The sequence below is a fragment of the Schistocerca piceifrons genome, chromosome 1 (genome assembly GCF_021461385.2).
Source record: "Schistocerca piceifrons isolate TAMUIC-IGC-003096 chromosome 1, iqSchPice1.1, whole genome shotgun sequence".
Lineage (NCBI taxonomy): Eukaryota > Metazoa > Arthropoda > Insecta > Orthoptera > Acrididae > Schistocerca > Schistocerca piceifrons.
Genome location: NC_060138.1, coordinates 346460305 through 346466379, shown reverse-complemented (window position 1 = coordinate 346466379; position 6075 = coordinate 346460305). Strand labels below are relative to the sequence as shown.

The following is a 6075-nucleotide window of genomic DNA, read 5'->3' as shown; positions in this document are numbered from 1 at the left end:
TCTTGCAATTCACTCCGTGTTGCATATCTTGAGCTTTGGCTGTTTCTATTTTTCTCCTTTTTTCACATTTAAGTGTACCTTCTTCCTGGCTTCAAGCTTGGTCTGTGTTCGTTTTTTGACGGGTTACCCGCTGGGCCATTTTACCACTAAATCTCAGGGGGTGCGATGGGAAGTTTCCCTAGTTAGAAATGTAGCGGAAAGTTGGCGGAAACAATGGGAAAAACACCATTGCCTCAGTTACACGCTCGCTTGGCTAGAGTCCACAGACATCATAGCCGTAGTGCGAAGTGAAATACAGGTAATGATCTCGATTTTATATCATTTAAATCACTTCGCTGTCAAAATTTCCAGAATGAATATGCACTTTGTAGCGGAATGTGCGATGAATTGAAACTTACTAGGAGATTAGAACTGTTCGAGTGTAATGCTGCCATAGCCGTCAAATGTATCGTATGACATATGAGCTTCTCAACATTTTCGAATGTGACGTGTTACACTAGTCACTGATGTAAAAATTTATTATTGTTATTAAAAAAACAGGCTTCCTTGCCACATTAAAAGTGGTTCTGACAGAAGGAAGGAGGGGGGGGGGGGGGGGCGCATACAGTAACAGTCAAGTGATACGCTTGACCTTGTGTGTTTTAGAACCCAAGTGCAGTGCTATATCGAAATTCGTGTGTAACTGAAGGCTGGAGCTACAGAGAACACAAATCTTACATTTCTTTTGGGTACGATATAGGTGAGGCAAGGTGTTTTAAATCTATATATTGATCAGATAGTAAGGGAAACGAAGGAGAAATTTGAAAAAAGGAATTAAAGTCCAGGAAGAAGAAACAAAAGCTTTACTATTCGCCAGTGACATTGTTATACAGTCAGAGACGGCAAAGGGCTTTGAATATCAGCTCAACAGAACGATAATGTCTTGAAAATAAGTTATAATGTGAACATCAAACAAAAGCAGATCAAGTGTAATGGAATGCAAACAAATCAGATGATGGTGAACGCATCAGATTATGAAAATAAACACTGAAAGTAATCGATGACTTTTGCTATTTCGGCAAAAACAATTTACGATGACCGACACGAAATTCAGAGTGTCATTATCAACATAAACGTCTGAAAGAAAGACATTTCTTAGCAGCAAATATAATTTTAAGTATTAGGTCTTTTCTGGAAGTGATTGTCTGGAGTGTAGCCTAGTACGGAAGTGAAACGTGAATGATAAGCACTTTAGAAAGGAAAAGAACAGAAACTTTTGAAACGTGGTGGTACAGAATATGTTGAAGATTTGCTGGGTCGATTGAATACTGTAACTTTTCTAACGCTTAATTTTGTGAACTAAACCTGGACTGGACTGGTTTCCTGCCTTCAACTTCGTGTATTTGTGTTGTCCTGAACAATGCAGCGCTGTAAATGATGGTGATATTTGGCTTGGGGGAGGCTCAACTATACGGTTATCAACGCCCGTGTAAAGTCGCAATCTTTTCACTGCCCAGACTCGCCCCTTTTCCCGAATAATGATGATATGATGAGGGCAACATAAACATCCAGTCCCCGGGCAGAGAAAATCCCCGATCGGACTGGGAATCGAACCCAAGATCCTGTCATCCAAACAGAGCAACGCTATCCACTAGGTCCCGAGTTGCGTAAGCGGTGGTGTAGATACGGAAACGTTACCAGGTAAATGAGTCGCCAAAACTGAAATTGTGTAACTATATTTTAATTAACTTCAACCAAATTAATTAGAAAGTCAAAACTGTAAACTGGGAAAGCTATCCTGTGAAAGTGTATTGTGCAGTACAGTGAGCAGTGCTACAATATGTGACGTCACAATACATGACTTGCAATTTCAACACACAATCTGACAGGATAAATATGCTTCATATATCTACGAAGAAAAGAGAACCACTTGTATGAATATCAAGAGCTCAGATGGAAATCCAGTTCTAAGTAAAGAAGGGAAAGCAGAAAGGTGGAAGGAGTATATAGAGGGTCTATACAAGGGCGATGTACTTGAGGACAATATTATGGAAATGGAAGAGGATGTAGATGAAGATGAAATGGGAGATACGATACTGCGTGAAGAGTTTGACAGAGCACTGAAAGACCTGAGTCGAAACAAGGCCCCGGAAGTAGACAACATTCCATTAGAACTTCTGACGGCCTTGGGAGAGCCAGTCCTGACAAAACTCTACCATCTGGTGAGCAAGATGTATGAGACAGGCGAAATACCCTCAGACTTCAAGAAGAATATAATAATTCCAATCCCAAAGAAAGCAGGTGTTGACAGATGTGAAAATTACCGAACTATCAGTTTAATAAGTCACGGCTGCAAAATACTAACGCGAATTCTTGACAGACGAATGGAAAAAGTAGTAGAAACCGACCTTGGGGAAGATCAGTTTGGATTCCGTAGAAATATTGGAACACGTGAGGCAATACTGACCCTACGGCTTATCTTAGAAGCTAGATTAAGGAAAGGCAAACCTATGATTCTAACATTTGTAGACTTAGAGAAAGCTTTTGACAATGTTGACTGGAATACTCTCTTTCAAATTCTGAAGGTGGCAGGGATAAAATATAGGGAGCGAAAGGCTATTTACAATTCGTATAGAAACCAAATGGCAGTTGTAAGAGTTGAGGGGCATGAAAGGGAAGCACTGGTTGGGAAGGGAGTGAGACAGGGTTGTAGCCTCTCCCCGATGTTATTGAAACTGTATATTGAGCAAGCAGTGAAGGAAACAAAAGAAAAATCGGAGTAGGTATTAAAATCCATGGAGAAGAAATAAAAACTTTGAGTTTCGCCGATGACATTGTAATTCTGTCAGAGACAGCAAAGGACTTGGAAAAGCAGTTGAACGGAATGGACAGTGTCTTGAAGGGAGGATATAAGATGAACATCAACAAAAGCAAAACGAGGATAATGGAATGTAGTCGAATTAAGTCGGGTGATGTTGAGGGTATTAGATTAGGAAATGAGACACTTAAAGTAGTAAAGGAGTTTTGTTATTTGGGGAGAAAAATAACTGATGATGGTCGAAGTAGAGAGGATATAAAATGTAGACTGGCAATGGGAAGGAAAGCGTTTCTGAAGAAGAGAAATTTGTTAACATCGAGTATAGATTCAAGTGTCAGGAAGTCGTTTCTGAAAGTATTTGTATGGAGTGTAGCCATGTATGGAAGTGAAACATGGACGATAAATAGTTTGGACAAGAAGAGAATAGAAGCATTCGAAATATGGTGCTACAGAAGAATGCTGAAGATTAGATGGGTAGATCACATAATTAATGAGGAAGTATTGAATAGGATTGGGGAGAAGAGAAATTTGTGGCACAACTTGACCAGAAGACGGGATCGGTTGGCAGGACATGTTCTGAGGCATCAAGGGATCACCAATTTAGTATTGGAGGGCAGCGTGGAGGGTAAAAATCGTAGAGGGAGACCAAGAGATGAATACACCAAGCAGATTCAGAAGGATGTAGGTTGCAGTAGGTACTGGGAGATGAAGCAGCCAGCACAGGATAGAGTAGCATGGAGAGCTGCATCAAACCAGTCTCAGGACTGAAGACCACAACAACAACATGGTCAAGATGGAGGCCTTGGTTCATGTTTACCCTGGTGTTCAATCCATCTGAGCCACCGCGGGCACAGAGGATTGTGCGTCTGCAGGGACTTATCCCTTGCACGCTATGCCCGAACTCGTACGGGACTTGGTAGATTAATCTGCCACGAGTAATGAGTATGATAGGCAAACATCTATTAGGCGCACTACGAATGTAGTGGTGTGGACATGTTGGGAATGTGGATCTCACGGGGAGCGTGCAAGGGATAAGTCTCTGCAGACGCACTATCCTCTGTGCCCGCGGTGGCTCAGATGGATAGAGCGTCTGCCATGTAAGCAGGAGATCTCGGGTTCGAGTCCCGGTCGGGGCACACATTTTCAACATGTCCCCAATGAAGTACATTAACACCTGTTTCCAGCTAGGGTGTCCATTTAATTATCATTTCATTTCTAGCAAAGCTGCATGGTCATCCACGGTAACTGTTCTTTCGGGAACGGATACTACCGTCATATATAAATAAACTATGAACCTTATAATACTGAATCGAACTGGGAAAAAAAAGAAATTTGTGACACAGGTTCACCAAAAGGAGGGGTCGGTTGACAGCAGACAGGACACATCTTTACACATCAAGGAAAGGTTGAAATGAATGAATGTTGCAGTAGTTGTGCTGAGCTGAAGAGGCGTGCACAGGGTAAGAGAGCGTTGGGAGCTGCATCTAATCAATTGTCTAGAGAGAAGAGCACAATACAGCCAAAGATAGACGCCCTTTTTTTTAACTCACATAAAATTCATGTGGCTTACTATAGACTTTTGCTAAAACAGTAGTTACTCGCGCAATGTTAAGTATAAACGCGTATAAACAAAATTTCTACTACTGAGAAAGTGCCGGTCTTAATAAGGATATTTGACGTGGACGAGAAATTGCCTGCTCTGTATGTACACTCGTGGCCACCCAAAATGATTACAGCATACGTCTGTGGCGACGACAGATGTACACTTATGCTCATAAATTAAGGATAACTGCAGAATGTGGTGCCACACAACGAAACACATGTGATACAAAACGCCACTGTTTCCTGTGCATGTACCCCGACATCAATATGGGATATGATCACGTAAACAGGCCGCACAACGGGTAGGCATACTCTGGATCAGGTGGTCGAGCAGCTGCTGTGGTATAGCCCCCCATTCTTGCACCAGTGCCTGTCGGAGCTCCTGAAGTGTCGCAGGGGTTTGAAGATGTGCAGCAATATGTCGACCGAGAGCATCCCAGACGTGCTTGATGGCGTTTTGGTCTGGAGTACAGGCAGGCCACTCCATTCGCCTGATATCTTCTGTTTCAAGGTACTCCTCCCCGATGGCAGCTCAGTGGGGCCGTGCGTTATCATCTATCAGGAGGAAGTTGGGACCCACTGCGCCCCTGAAAAGGCGGCGCAAAATGACGTCCCGATACAACTGAATATTACAGTTCCTCCGTCAAAGACATGCAGGGCTGTACGTGCACCAATCATAATCCCACCCCACACCATCAAACCACGACCTCCATACAGGTCCCTTCCAAGGACATTAAGGGGTTGGTATCTGAATCCTGGTTCACGCCAGATGAAAATCCGGTGAGAATCACTGTTCAAACCATACCTTGATTCGTCCGTGAACATAGCCTGGGACCACTGTTCTAATGACCATGTTCTGTGTTCTTGTCACCAGACTTTACGGGCTCTCCTGCGACCATGGGTCAGTGTAATGCACCTTGCAGGTCTCCGGGCGAATGAATCATGTCTGTTCAGTCGTCTGTAGACTGTGTGTCTGGAGACAACTGGCTGCGATAAGGTCCCGAGCAAGGCCACCTGCAGTACTACGTGGCTGTCTGCAGGCACTGGTGGTGAGATATCGGTCTTCTTGTGGTGTTCTACACTGTGGACGTCCCGTACTGTAGCGCCTGGACACGTTTCCTGTCTGCTGGAATCGTTGCCATAATCTTGAGATCACACTTTGTGGCACACGGAGGGCCCGTGCTACGACCTGCTGTGTTTGACCAGCCACCATCCGCCCTAGTATTCTAACCCTCATAACGTCATCAATATGTGTTCTTTGAGCCATTTTCAATAAACAGTCACCATTACCACGTCTTGAGACGTCTGCACACTTACTACTCGCTGCACCGTACTCTGACATGCACCAACACACCTCTACGTATGTGGACTACTGGCAGCGCCACCGTGCCACGACCGCAGCTCAAATGCACCGCATGGTCATACCCCGAAGTGATTTAAACCCGCAAACCGCCCACCAGAGCATTGTTTCGCCATGTATCAGCATTATCCTTAATTTATGAACATGAGTGTACATGATTAGCATTTCAGCGCAGGCGCACGTCACGGGCGCAGTAGCGCCACCTGCTAGCGCTATCCAATGGGGGACGTACCACTGCACCTTGTGGAGGTACTGGAACTGTTATTTCGTGCGATTGTTTTGCATAAGCAGCTTCAGTATATCAGCGAGCGTCTTT

At 44.0% G+C, this 6075-nt stretch overlaps 1 non-coding gene across 1 annotated transcript; it reads left to right on the top strand.

The window, feature by feature from the left end:
* Positions 1 to 3858: 3858 nt before the first annotated feature.
* Trnat-ugu lies at positions 3859 to 3933 on the top strand. The gene has a single exon. It is a non-coding gene; the product is annotated as a tRNA-Thr (tRNA).
* The last annotated feature ends 2142 nt before the right edge of the window (positions 3934 to 6075 follow it).